This window comes from Salvelinus fontinalis, chromosome 5, assembly GCF_029448725.1.
Source record: "Salvelinus fontinalis isolate EN_2023a chromosome 5, ASM2944872v1, whole genome shotgun sequence".
Classification (NCBI taxonomy): Eukaryota; Metazoa; Chordata; class Actinopteri; order Salmoniformes; family Salmonidae; genus Salvelinus; species Salvelinus fontinalis.
Window position 1 is genome coordinate 44,869,376 of NC_074669.1, and position 15,305 is coordinate 44,884,680.

General features: G+C 42.2%; 1 protein-coding gene across 8 annotated transcripts in view; it reads left to right on the plus strand.

The window, feature by feature from the left end:
* The window catches only part of LOC129855654 (discs large homolog 1-like protein), a 203,074-nt gene that overhangs the window by 146,438 nt on the left and 41,331 nt on the right, over positions 1-15,305 (plus strand). The window lies entirely within an intron of this gene.

Sequence of the window (15,305 nt, forward strand, 5' to 3'; positions counted from 1 at the left end):
TCATGTCTCTCACCTCTTTGAGTGTTCGGTTTGCTCTACATATCATTACCCTTTACTGTTTTTGGTCTGTCCACACTTGTTTCGGGCCCTCCAAAGGTAGAGGGGTTTAAAGGGGTTTAGTGATTGTCAGATCTGGCCCTGACCAGAGGTTCAACCTTGACCAGGCCTCATTAAATCACCATTACCACTATTACCCTACTTACCACTATTCTCTCTCTCTCTCTCTGTGAGTATGGCCCTTATCCTCATCGTGCACTATTGAGGGGCTGTAGAGTATCCTGCTGGCTGTGTGGCTGGCTGTAGCCCCCCTTGCTGTAGGTTAAGGGTACTGAGGTGTAGTTAGTTAGTTATTTGCACATAGAGGAGTTAGTGAATAGATAAGAGGCTTTCAACTAAATACTTCAACAGTAAAGAGTGGAAGGAGCTTGGCACTATAATGTGTCAAAGATTCTGGGACTGGATGGGGAGTTGTAAGTACAGCTTGATCCCGATCCTGTCTCAGTTTCTAACGCCCATTTCTCGGCAGCCTAAAACCACAAAGGCAGAAAAGCCACACAGTCAGTGAGAACCAACCAGACACAGAGCAGAGCAGGGAGTGTGTTAGCAGTGATGTTATCTATGATGAATGGTGGAGATTGTTTGATCATGGCAAACGACACACAAATGTATGCATTTCATGCATGGTGAGCTGCAATAATGGAACTACACAGGAGTGAGGGGTTGGGGGATTGTGTGTGTGTGTGTGTGTGTGTGTGTGTGTGTGTGTGTGTGTGTGTGTGTGTGTGTGTGTGTGTGTGTGTGTGTGTGTGTGTGTGTGTGTGTGTGTGTGTGTGTGTGTGTGTGTGTGTGAGAGAGAGAGAATGTAAGGTATTGAATGTGACTAGGGTAAGAGATTAATATCAGTAGAGGAGTTCAGTAGTTTCCATGTAATATTTATATGTGAATCAGTGAAGTTAGATCAGGCACTTAAGTAAAAATACTTAAAAGTACTACATAAGTAGTTTTTTGGGGTATCTACTTTACTTTACTAGTTATATTTTTGACAACTTTTACTTCACTACATTCCTAATGAAAACATTGTACTTTTTACTTCATACATTTTCCCTGAATGCTTAGCAGGACAGGAAAATTGGCAAATTGAAACACAAATCAAGAGAGCACATGGTCATCCCTACTGCCTCAACATGCATGCCAGTCTTTCCTGGTTGAGGGTTGATGAGAGATTAACTGCTTCTCTTCTAGTTTTTACATGAAATATTACTGTGATGAAAAATCCATATTGTCTGTATCATAAAATAACATTCAGCTCAGACACCCATACATACCCCACAAGACATACCACCAGTGGCCTCTTCACAAATCTAAAACAAATTCACAGCAACACACAGTTTCATACAGAGCCATAATCACATTGAACTCCTGTCCATCTCCAATTATTCAAGCAAACAGCAAAATTACCTTTAAAAAACTGACTAAACAACTCATGGAACGACAGGGACTGTGAGGGGACAAACACATGAACACACAGACACTCTAAAACACATATTTTTTTTTTCATTGTTCGTATAATTTTTTTGTATTGTTTGTATATCATTGTATTTTTTATTTGTGTGACTGTCCTTGTCTATCAGTGTATCAATGTTTAATTAATTGTCATGTTTTGTGTTTTTTGTGGACCCAAGAAGAGTAGCTGCTGCTTCTGCAAAATCTAATGCGGGTCCAAATAAAAAAATATATAAAATAAATTAACCCACACCTGTTCTGATCTGAGGTGGAAAAAGTACCCAATTGTCATACTTGAGTAAAAGTATAGATACCTTAATAGAAAGTTAATCAAGTAAAAGTGAAAGTAAGCCAGTAAAATACTACTTTAATAAAAGTCTAAAAGTACAGTATTTGGTATTAAATATACTTAAGTATCAAAAGTAAATGTAATTGCTAAAATAAAAATAATTTAACATTCCTTATATTAAGCAAAGCAGACAGCACCATTTTCTTGTTTTTAAAATGTATGAACAGCCAGGGGCACACTCCCACACTCAGACATTATTTACAAACGATGCATTTGTGTTTAGTGAGTCCACCAGGCCAGTTAGTTCTGTATGTGCAGTTAAGGGTAAGGCGTGCTGCTCTTTTTTAAGACCGCTGCAGCTTTACTAGGTTTTTTTTTGCTGCATTTGACCATATTACCCGACAGTAAACAAGAGCAGAGCCTGAACAACTAGTACAGTTGATTTTTGTATCAAAAACAAAGAACATATTTTTATAACAGATGCAACATCTTCACAACAACTTTGTCAATATGACTTATCCATGATAATTTACCATCCAATGTTATACCTGGGAGTTTGTCAAGGCTGTGGGTAACTAGTGAAAGGGGTCAGGCGCAGGAGAGCTGAGATGCGTGGATAAGGTATTTAATACAAGATAACACCAGTATAAATACAATACTACTGTGCGGGAAAAATACCTGTACCACGAAATAAACGGGCGTAATAACAAAACCCGGCAACAAAATACCAGCCGTCAGTAACAGCCTGAACAATAGAACAAACATGCACACAAACATGGAGGCTTAAATAAAAAAATCAGAGGCTTAAATAATGAACATGTAATGGGGGCATAAACCAGGTGTGTAGAAAACAAGGACAAAACAAATGGAAAATGAAAAGTGGATCGGCGATGACTAGAAGTTGATGTTGGCCCCAGCCCGCAGGCCTATGGGTGTTACTCACTGGTCTAACTGACATGGATTCTAATTGCACCGTTCTCATGAATGCAAATTAAAGTGTAATTCATTAACGAGCTGCAGACGGTTTTCCTGGGCATTAAATGCAATTAAATGACATGCCGTCGGTGCAGCAGTCCCATCACAGCCAATATAGAGCCATTTAACTGTAGTGAGTTATGTATGAACGGTTGTATGTGTATGATTTGTCTGCCATTTGTCCTCATCATTAATGCGGCAATCAGCAGTTGAAACAATAACAACGCCCCTCCCTGCCCCTGTTCAGTAAAAAGCTGAGAGATGGAGCGGCGAAATGTTCAAATTCATTGACAGAGCTATGGCTGCAAGGACTGACCACCCATGATAAGAAAATTATAGTTTAAACTATGTTTTGAGGCTATATAGTATTTGTTTACATTTGCATTATTTACAAACATTTAAATAAAACAAGCTTTTATTTGGGGTTCTGATGGGGTAAGACAGTTCAACTAAGCTCAAGAGGCATATAAGTTGTATTCTTCAAGAATCAATGGGTACACATCATTCATACAAATACACAAAAAATGGATGCCTTAACTGCAGATGGCCCCTTTAACTACAGTGCATTTGGAAAGTATTCAGACCCCTTCCCTTTTTCTACATTGTGTTACATTAGTCTTATTCTAAAATGGATTCAATGAATTTGCCCACCCCTGGGTAATGGGTTACTGGGTTTGCTGCAATGCCTGCCGTGCTCAGTCAGGGGAACCAGGAATAGACTTCCTACACAGCGGCTGTGTCCCAATCCAAATCCCAATCCTTGTCGATTACCTCTCATTCTACCTTCCCTTCGGCCAAATTGAAATGAGATGAATTTACACAATGTTGGATAGTACTGTTTTCCTAAGTGCCTATTGTTGGAGGTTGGTTGTGTCAGTCAGACAGACAGTTAAATCACTGTCCCACTTACAGTTCCTGTTGATCCACTCCAAAACAATACACTTTGATCAGCACGACTTAAGTGAGCTCAGGGATCTGTGCCTAATGGTTGGAGGTGTGTGTGTACGTGTGTGCGGGATGGCGTGTTAACGCCCTAAGGGGATGGCTGCGGTATTAGTCAGTGTTATGTACACTGCACTGGAAGAGCTTAAAAGCAGCCAGACATACACAAAGACAGCCTGAGTGTTAGTCTATCAGGAGCTGGGCTTAGGTGTTGCTGTAAGAGATTAAACATGAGATCTGCCTGCCTGCTCATAGTACAATAGTCGCTAAACTCTTAGTTGATTTTGTCGCAAATTTGAGTGTTGATACTATACTCTCCTATACGGGGTTGCTTTCTCTCATACCTAGGCCGTTTGAACACTGTAGAAATGCTGCCTTTATTCTCTACTCTCCGATTTCCTTTCTCCCTAGAACATTACAGTACATTCTGTTCTACTATACATCATTAAGCTGCAGCACTAATGGAGTCAATGGTCTGGATGTGAAACTGAATGATGATTGATGGTAAAGAGGAAACTGGAGCCCTGAGAAACAATCGATGTTTCACAGATCCTTTTGCCCTCTATTGATGTGAACAGAAGGAGCACAGACAGTACTTAAAGGGATACAGCAAGGCTAGTATAAGCATTGATAACCCTAAAGCAATGCCGTTCAATGTCACTCACTTCACGCAATCTAAATTGTAGGCCAAAATCATCAACTCATAATAACTTCGCCTGTCGCTTTCGCTAAATGTAAGACATTAACAGTGTTGTAAAAAATACTTGAAAGTACTACTTCAGTACTGTACTATTTATATTTTTGGACAACTTTTACTTCTCTACATTCCTAAAAACAATTTACTTTTTACCCCATACATTTTCCCTGAAAAGTACTTGTTACATTTTGAATGCTTAGCAGGACAGGGAAACGGTCTAATTCACACACTTATCAAGAGAACATCGCTGGTCATCCCAACTGCCTTTGATCTGGCGGACTCACTTAACAGGGTGAGTGTTGGATCGTGCTCCTGCCTATCCATAAATAAAGTAAAATAGTGCCTTCTGGTTTGCTTAATATAAGGAATTTGAATTGATTTATACTTTTACTATTACTTTTGATACTTAAGTATATTTTAGCAATTTTACTGGGTGATTTTCACTTTTACTTCTATTAAGGTATCTTAACTTTTACTCAATTATGACAATTGGGTACTTTTTGCACCACTGGACTTTGATATTCTGTGTATCAGAAACACATACTAAGCAGCGGGGGGAGAAATGCAGCGAAGACACTGAGAGAGAACGTTTCAGCCATGTTAGGAACCAGGCCGTCTACCCATCAGAAGGCTGGCGAGACGTGAGGGCATAATGAGGCCCAGCTTCAGCCACAGCTGGCCCAGAATAGCTCAGGAGAGAATGGGTGTGAGACAACCAGAAGTGTTTTTTAGCGATTACAGTTGATATCATCATTGTTCCATGCTTGAGTTGGCATCAGTGTCGCTGCTGAGACATTGTAAGACAACCAGTTTGTGGAGTAAAAGCTTTCCCCCAGAGAGTAATATTGCTACTGCACGATCTTGTTTAAGACTGAGCTGGCCATTTATCCAATTGGGCGACACTTCCCTCACTAAAAACAACATTGAACTGTGCAAAAAAGACCATAAAACTCGGTATACACTGCAGCATGATTTATGAGGTAGATTTTCTGTAACGATGTCCATGAGAGGGAGATTTTAGATTGTCTGTCAGTTTGTGGTGTTTGTAGACAAGGAGGGATTGGAACCAGATCATAGCATCAATAAAACCATTGATCCAAACTATTGTCAGCCTGACCTGGAAGGCATTAAGTATGAGTTGTTTCGTCAGGATAGCCTTCCGTCCTCCCTGTTAATGTGTGACTTTAAACACATACTAGAGTACTATTCATTAGCTTTAACCTTCTACTCCTTCTCTCCTCTTCTCACTTTCTCTCACTCTCTCTGAATGTAATCTGAGTACGATTAGTTCTTCCCATCCCAAAGTACTACAGAACAAACACACTCAGACCCCCAACCCCCCCCCCCCTCCCCTCCACACACACACACACACACACACACACACACACACACACACACACACACACACACACATTCAAGGGTGTCATTTAAAAAATCTCGAAGTATCACTTTAATGAAAATATATATTTTATTTATTATACTACTGTCATCAACATTTTTATTAATTTTAACCACTTTAAAATTGACATCAATAATTGCAAAGCTCAATCAACTGCGATACACCCATGACTTGTATTACTATTCTGAACCATGTTATGTGATAGTGATGACTGTAAATTGCAGCATTGGCATGTCAGTGTCAGATTGGAGAGAGAGAGCACCATCTGTGTCTGTGAGATGGAGGCTGACAGTGTGGGGCCAGTGTGCCAGGGCAGGGACCCAGACCCAAACTGGGGCAGGAGCACAGGGGGGCAGAGCTGGGCTCCGGAACAACCAATACCCTTCTACATAATTAACTGTGTGTGTGTCAAATCAAATTGTATTGGTCACATCCATGTATTTAGCAGATGTTATCGCGGTTGTAGCGAAATGCTTGTGCTTCTAGCACAGACAGTGCAGTAATATCTAACAAGTAATATTTAACAGTTTCACAAGATATACCCAAAATACACGTAAATCTAAGTAAGGAATGGATTAAGAATATATATATATACACATATATGTCAGAGCGGCATTGGACTAAGATACAGTGGCATAGTATAGAGTACAGTATATACATATGAGATGGGTGATGCAATATTTAGACAATTAAAGTGACTAAGATACCGTAGAATAGTATAGAGTACAGTTTACACACATGAGATGAGTAATGCAAGATACGGAGACATTATTAAAGTGGCTAGTGTATAATTTATTTAAAATGGCCAGTGATTCCTAGTCTATAGGCAGCAGCCTCTGATGTGCTGGAGATTGCTGTTTACAGTCAGTGGTGTAGTATAGAATACAATACAGTATATACATATGAAATGGGTGCTGCAATATGTAAACACAATTTAAAAGTGACTAAGATACCTTAGAATTGTGTGGAGTGCAGTTTATACATATGAGATGAGTAATGCAAGATACGGAGACATTATTAAAGTGGCTAGTGGTCCATTTCTAAAAGTGGCCAGTGATTCCTAATCTAGGTCTATAGGCAGCCGCCTCTGATGTGCTAGTGATGGCTGTTCAGTAGTCTGATGGCCTTGAGATAGAAGCTGTTTTTAAGTCTTTCGATCCCAGCTTTGATGCACCTGTACTGACCTCGCCTTCTGGATGATAGCGAGGTGAACAGGCAGTGGCTCGTGTGGTTGATGTCCTTGATGATCTTTTTGGCCTTCCTATGGCATCGGGTGCTGTAGGTGTCCAGGAGGGCGGGAAGTTTGCCCCCGGTAATGCGTTGAGCAGACCGCACCACCCTCTGGAGAGCTTTGCGGTTGTGAGTTGTGCAGTTGCCATACCAGGCGGTGATAAGGCCCGACAGGATGCTTTCACATTTCTTTAGCCTCCTGAGGTTGAAGAAGCGCTGTTGCGCCTTCTTCACCACACTGTCTGTGTGGGTGGACCATTTCAGTTTGTCAGTGATGTGTATGCCGAGGAACTTGAAGCTTTCCACCTTCTCCACTGTGGTCCCATCGATGAATATAGGGGGGTGGTCCCTCTGCTGTTTCCTGAAGTCCATGATCATCTCCTTAGTTTTGTTGACGTTGAGTGAGAGGTTATTTTCCTGGCACAATACTCCCAGAGCCCTCACCTCCTCCCTGTAGGCTGTCTCATCGTTGTTGGTAATCAAGCCTAGTACTGTTGTGTTGTCTGCAGACTTGATGATTGAGTTGAAGGCGTGCTTGGCACACAGTCATGGGTGAACAGGGAGTACAGGAGGGGGTTGAGCATGCACCCCTATGGGGGATCAGTGGAGGGGAGGTGTTGTTTCCTAACTTGGCCACCTGGGGGCGACCCGTCAGGAAGTCCACGACCCAGTTGCACAGGGCGGGGTTCAGACCCAGGGCCTCAAGCTTGATGATGAGCTTGGAGGGTACTATGGTGTTGAATGTTGAGCTATAGTCAATGAACAGCAATCTTACATATAGGTAAGCCACTTGTCCAGATGGGACAGGGCAGTGTGCAGGCGATTGCATCGTCTGTGGATCTATTGGGGTGGTAAGCAAATTGAAATGGGTCTAGGGTGGCAGGTAAGGTGGAAGTGATATGATCCGTTTCTCTGTGTGTGTGTGCGCACTCAAGCGTGTGTGTGTGTGCCGGTGTTAATTTTGTCAACAATAACTATGCCAAAAAACGAATGACGATATCGAGACGAGATGCCCCCCGCCCCCCAAAAAATATATATATACGCAGTACTAGTGAAAAGTTTGGACACGCATACTCATTCAAGGGTTTTTCTTTATTTTATTTTTCTACATTGTAGAATAATAGTGAAGACATCAAAACTATGAAATAACACATATGGAATCATGTAGTAAGCAAAAAAGTGTTAAAACAAATCAAAATATATTTTAGATTCTTCAAAGTAGCCACCCTTTGCCTTGACGACAGCTTTGCACACTCTTGACATTCTCTCAACCAGCTTCACCTGGAGTGCTTTTCCAACAGTCTTGAATGAGTTCCCACATATGCTGAGCACTTGTTGGCTGATTATCCTTCACTCTGTGTTCCAACTCATCCCAAACCATCTCAATTGGGTTGAGGTTGGATGATTGTGGAGGCCAGGTCATCTGACACAGCACTCCATCACTCTCCTTATTGGTCAAATAGCCCTTACACAGCCTGGAGGTGTGTTGGATCATTGTCCTGTTGACAAACAAATGGTAGTCCCACTAAGAGCAAACCAGATGGTATGGCGTATTGCTGCAGAATGCTTTGGCAGCCATGCTGGTTAAGTGTGCCTTGAATTCTTAATAATTCAGACAGTGTCACCAGCAAAGCACCATCACACTTCCTCAAAGCTTCATGGTGGGAACCACACATGCAGAGATCATCCGTTCACCTATTCTGCGGAGGTTGGAAACAAAAATCTCAAATTTGGACTCATCAGACCAAAGGACAGATTTCCAGCGGTCTAATATCCATTGCTCGTGTTTCTTGGCCCAAGCAAGTCATTTTTTCTTATTGGTGTCCTTTAGTAGTGTTTTTTGCAGCAGCAGATCGACAATGAAGGCCTGATTCACGCAGTCTCCTCTGAACAGTTGATGTTGAGATGTGTCTGTTACTTGAACTCTGAAGCTTTTTTTGGGATGCAATTTTTGAGGCTGGTAACTCCAATGAACTTATCCTCTGCAGCAGAGGTAACTCTGGGTCTTCCTTTCCTGTGACGGTCCTCATGAGAGCCAGTTTCATCATAGCGCTTGATGGTTTATGCGACTGCACTTGAAGAAACTTTCAAAGTTCTTAAAATGTTCTGTATTGCCGGACCTTCATGTCTTAAAACTTCTTTGGGACTGGGGGGCAGTATTGAGTAGCTTGGATAAAAAGGTGCCCAGAGTAAACTGCCTGCTACTCAGGCCTAAAAGCTAGAATATGCATATAATTAGTAGATTTGGATAGAAAACACTCCGAAGTTTCTAAAACTGTTTGAATGATGTCTGTGAGTATAACAGAACTCATATGGCAGGCAAAAACCTGAGAAAGAATCTGCAAAATCACCGGATGTTTTGGAACTACAGAACATAACGCGCCAATGTAAACTGAGATTTTTGGATATAAATATGAATTTTATCGAACAAAACATACATGTATTGTGTAACATGAAGTCCTATGAGTGTCATCGATGAAGATCATCAAAAGGTTAGTGATTCAATTTATTTAAATTTCTGCTTTTTGTGACTCCTCTCTTTGGCTGGAAAAATGGCTGTGTTTTTCTGTGACTAGGTGCTGACCTAACATAATCATATGGTGTGCTTTCGTCGTAAAGCCTTTTTGAAATGGAACACTGTGGCTGGAGTTTCTTTAAAATGGTGTAAAATACTTGTATGTTTGAGGAATTGTAATTATGGGATTTCTGTTTCGAATTTGGCACCCTGCAATTTCACTGGCTGTTGGCGAGGTGGGACGCTACCGTCCAGAATATCCCAGAGAGATTAAAGTACTGATGAACTTTCATTTCTCTTTGCTTATTTGGGCTGTTCTTGCCATAATATGGACGTGGTCATTTACCAAATAGGGCTATCTTCTGTATACCACCCCTACCTTGTCACAACACAACTGATTGACTCAAACACATTAAGAAGGAAAGAATTTTCACAAATTAACTTAACAAGGCACACCTGTTCATTGAAATGCATTCCAGGTGACTAACTCATGAATGTGGTTGATGTATGCCAAGAGTGTGCAAAGCGTTCATCAAGGTAAAAGGTGGCTACATTGAGCAATTTAAAATATGACATATTTAGATTTTTTTAAACACTTTTTTGGTTACTACATAATTTGATATGTGTTATTTCATAGTTTTGATGTCTTCACTATTATTCTTCAATGTAGAAAATAGTAAAAATAAAGAAAAATGAGCGGTCACTTGAATCACTCCTCTCTTTTGAACTGATGCACAGCCAGGACACTTCAATTGTAACTTACCTCTATTAGAAACAATAATGTATTTGATCATTTTTGCTTTCATATAGGCCATTTCTGCTCTGATCACATCAGAAGTTCTATTTTGCCATGTGCGCTGGTCAAATGCGAGTTGTGATTAATTTTTTCTGATTAGAAAAACTATAGCTATTTAGTGAACATTATTTACCCCCCTCCGACGGTTATAGTGGGGTGAAAATTAGCGTTGTAAATTGTTTAACCTATAGCCAAGGCCTTATAGCCTATATGATTAATTATGGCTGACATTGGTTACTATCTGCCACTATAGCAATGTTGCCAGCTAAGTTATAAGAGGGGACAATAGGCCTAGTTGGACAAGGCTAAGAGGTCAATATTATGTTATTATAATGACTGACTAAAACTAGACAAAAATTTTCCAGAGTTTTAGTTGACTGATAACAACTAAAACTAATGAAGGATGAAATGACTAAAAACACGGCTAAGACTAAAAGGCATTTTAAGACAAACTAAATCTGAAATTGCTGTGGAAATATACACTGGTGCGTGTGCACATGCGTGTGCATGTGTGGGTGCATATGTCTTGGGTGTGGGTGCATATGTCTTGGGTGGGGGAAGACATCCTCAATTAAGCATGGGGGGGGGCATCTTCTTTGCATACTCTATGGTTTGGGTGAAAAGGTTATGACCATCTGTGCAAAATAGTCTAATAACAGTATAGAGGCCTTTGGAAGGGTGTGTGTACTAGGCAGCACACAGGTCAAAAAGCCTGCATAAATGTGTGTGTAAGCTACGTTACACAAAGCAGAAAAGGTGTGTGTGTGTGTACAGTGCATTCGGAAAGTATTCGGACCCCTTGACTTTTTCCATATGTTGTAAAGTTACAGCCTAATTCTAAAATTGATAAAAATGTTTATTTTCCTCATCAAATCGACACCCCCCCTCCCCATAATGACAAAGCAAAAACAGGTTTTTAGAAATGTTAGCAAATGTATAATTTAAAAAAAAATTGAAATATTGCATTTACATAAGTATTCAGAACCTTTACTCAGAACCTTGTTAAAGCACTTTAGGCAGCGATTACAGCCTCGAGTCTTCTTGTGTCTGACACTACAAGCTTGGCACACCTGTATTTGGGGAGTTTCTCCCATTCTCTCTGCAGATCCTCTCACGCTCTGTCAGGTTGGATGGTGAACTATTTTCAGGTCTCTCCAGAGATGTTAGATTGGGTTCAAGTCCGGGCTCTGGCTGGGCCATCCAGGGACATTCAGAGACTTGTTTCAAAGCCACTTCTGCGTTGTGTTGGCTGTGTGTTTAGGGTTGTTGTCCTGTTGGAAGGTGAACCGTCTCCTTAGTCTGAGGTCCTGAGCTCTCTCGACCAGGTTTTCATCAAGGATTTCTCTACTTTGCTCCGTTCAACTTTCCCTCAATCCTGACTAGTCTCCCAGTCTGTTCAGCTAAAAACATCCGTAGGGATGCTTCACCATAGGGATGGTGCCAGGTTTTCTCCAGACGTGATTCTTGGCATTCAGGCCAAAGAGTTAAATCTTGGTTTCATCAGACCATCGTGGTCTGAGAGGCCTTTAGCCAAACCAAGCAGGCTGTCATGTGCCTTTTACTGAGGAGTGGCTTAACTCTGGCCACTCTAGTATAAAGGCCTGATTGGTGGAGTGCTGCAGAGATGGTTGTCCTTCTGGACGGTTCTCCCATCTCCATAGAGGAACCCTGGAGCTCTGTCAGAGTGACCATCCGGTTCTTGGTCACCTCCTGACCAAGGGCTTTCTCCCCTGATTGCTCAGTTTGGCCGGGCAGCCAGCTCTAGGAAGAGTCTTGGTTGTTCCAAACTTCTTCCATTTAAGAGCGGAGGTCACTGGTGACCTTCAATGCCGCAGAAATGTTTTGGTACACTTCTGTGCCTCGACACAATCCTGTCTTGGAGTTTGGCTTGGTTTTTGCTCTGACATGCATTGTCAACTGTGGGACCTCTTGTAATGGTGCCGGAGGAGATAGCTGCTTTTGTATGGGCTCTTAAAACAAGCAAAATAGCACGTTTGGTTTTCACATTGTAACTTATTTTGTACATAATGTTGCTGCTACCATCTCTTATGACCGAAAAGAGCTTCTGGACATCAGAACAGCGATTACTCACCTTGAACTGGACAAAGAATATTTCTTTAATGAGTCGGATGAAAGGGATTTACTCCAGACACCCGAACAGGCCCTCATCTCCGTCATTCGTCACACTAGAAAAATACAGATTTCACAGAAGGAGATCAGGGTGCCTTGTAAGGATCCAGCGACGAGTGGCTAATCTGCCTTTGCCATCGGTACTATTGGCCAACGTACCATCCGCTGGACAGCAAAGTGGATGAACTACAAGCACGTATATCCTACCAACGGGACATTAAAAACGAATATCTTATTTTCACCGAGTTGTGGCTGAATGACGACATTAATAACATTCAGTTGGTGGGTTACACACTGTATCGCCAGGATAGAACAGCAACCTCTGGTAAGACAAGGGCTGGTGGTCTATGTATATTTGTAAACAACAGCTGGTGCACGATACCTAAGGAAGTCTCGAGGTTTTGCTCGCAAGAGGCGAGGTCAACATTCACAAGGCTGCCGGACCAGACGGATTACCAGGACGTGTACTCCGAGCATGCGCTGACCAACTGGCAAGTGTCTTCACTGGCATTTTCAACCTCTCCCTGTCTGAGTCAGTAATACAGACATGTTTCAAGAACACTAAGGTAACCTGCCTAAATGACTACTGACCCGTAGCACTCAAGTCTGTAGCCATCAAGTGCTTTGAAAGGCTGGTCATGACTCACATCAATAACATTATCACAGAAACCCGAGACTCACTCCAATTTGCATATCACCCCAACAGATCCACAGATTATGTAATCTGTATTGCACTCCACACTGCCCTTTCACACCTGGACAAAAGGAACACCTAAAGTTGAAGTCAGAAGTTTACATACACTTAGGTTGGAGTCCTTAAAACTTGTTTTTTCATCCACTCCACAAATTTCTTGTTAACAAACAAGAGTCCTATATTGACATAACCTGAAAGGCCGCTCAACAAGGTAGAAGCCACTGCTCCAAAACCACCATAAAAAAGCCAGACTATGGCTTGCAACTGCACATGGGGACAAAGATCGTACTTTTTGGAGAAATGTCCTCTGGTCTGATGAAACAAAAATAGAACTGTTTGGCCATAATGACCATTGTTATGTTTGGAGGATAAAGGGGGAGGATTGCAAGGCGAAGAACACCATCCCAACCGTGAAGCACGGGGGTGGCAGCATCATGTTGTGGGGGTGCTTTGCTGCAGGAGGGACTGGTGCACTTCACAAAATAGATGGCATCATGAGGGACGAAAATTATGTGGATATATTGAAGCAACATCTCAAGACATCAGTCAGGAAGTTAAAGCAAATGGGTCTTCCAAATGGACAATGACCCAAGCATACTTTCAAAGTTGTGGCAAAATGGCTTAAGGACAATAAAGTCAAGTTATTGGAGTGGCCATCATAAAGCCCTGACCTCAATCCTATAGAAAATGTGTGGGCAGAACTGAAAAAGCGTGTGCGAGCAAGGAGGCCTACAAACCTGACCAGCTCTGTCAGGAGGAATGGGCCAAAATTCACCCAACTTATTGTGGGAAGCTTGTGGAAGCCTACCCGAAACATTTTACCCAAGTTAAACAATTTAAAGGCAATGCTACCAAATACTAATTGAGTGTATGTAAACTTCTGACTCACTGGGAATGTGATGAAAGAAATAAAAGCTGAAATAAATAATTCTCTCTACTATTATTCAGACATTTCACATTCTTAAAATAAAGTGGTGATCCTAACTGAACTTAGACAGGGAATTTTTACTAGGATTAAATGTCAGGAATTGTGAAAAACTGAGTTTAAATGTTTTTGGCTAAGGTGTATGTAAACTTCAGAATTCAACTGTATGTGAGAATGCTATTCATTGACTACAGCTCAGCGTTCAACACCATAGTGCCCTCAAAGCTCATCACTAAACTAAAACCCTGTGACTAAACACCTCCCTCTGCAACTGGATCCTGGACTTCCTGACGGGCTGCCCCCAGGTGGTAAGGGTAAGTAACAACACACCCGCCATGCTGATCTTAAACACAGGGGCCCCTCAAGCGTGCGTGCTGTCCTCTCCTGTACTCCCTGTTCACTCTTGACTGCATGGACAGGCATGACTCCAACACTGTCATTAAGTTTGCAGATGACACAACAGTGGTAGGCCTGATCACTGACAAAGACAAGACAGCCCATAGGGAGGAGTTCAGAGACCTGGCCATGTGGTGCCAGGACAACAACCTCTCCCTCAACGTGATAAGGACAAAGGAGATGATTGTGGACTACAGGAAAAGGAGGACCAAGCACGCCCACATTCTCATCGACAGGTTGAGAGTTTCAAGTTCCTTGGTGTCCACATCACCAACAAACTAACATGGTCCAATCACACCAAGACAGTTGCGAAGATGGCACGACCAAACCTATTCCCCCTCAGGAGACTGAAAAGATTTGGCATGGGTCCTCAGATCCTCAAAAGGTTCTACAGCTGCACCATCGAGAGCATCCTGACTGGTTGCGTCACTGCCTGGTATGACAACTGCTCGTCTTCCGACCGCAAGGCACTGCAAAGGGTAGTGCGTACGGCCCAGTACATCACTGGGGCCAAGCTTCCTGCCATCTAGGACCTCTATACCAGGCGGTGTCAGAGGAAGGCCCTACAAATTGTCAGACTCCAGCCACCCTAGGAGTAGACTGCTCTCTCTGCTATCGTACGGCAAGCGGTACCGGAGCACCAAGTCTAGGTCCAAGAGGCTTCTAAACAGCTTCTACCCCCAAGCCATAAGACTCCTGAACATCTAATCAAATGGCTACCCAGACTATTTGCGTTGCCCCCCCTTTTAAACTGCTGCTACTCTACTAACCGGTGTCCCCGTACCGGTACCCCCTGTACATAACCTTTGCTATT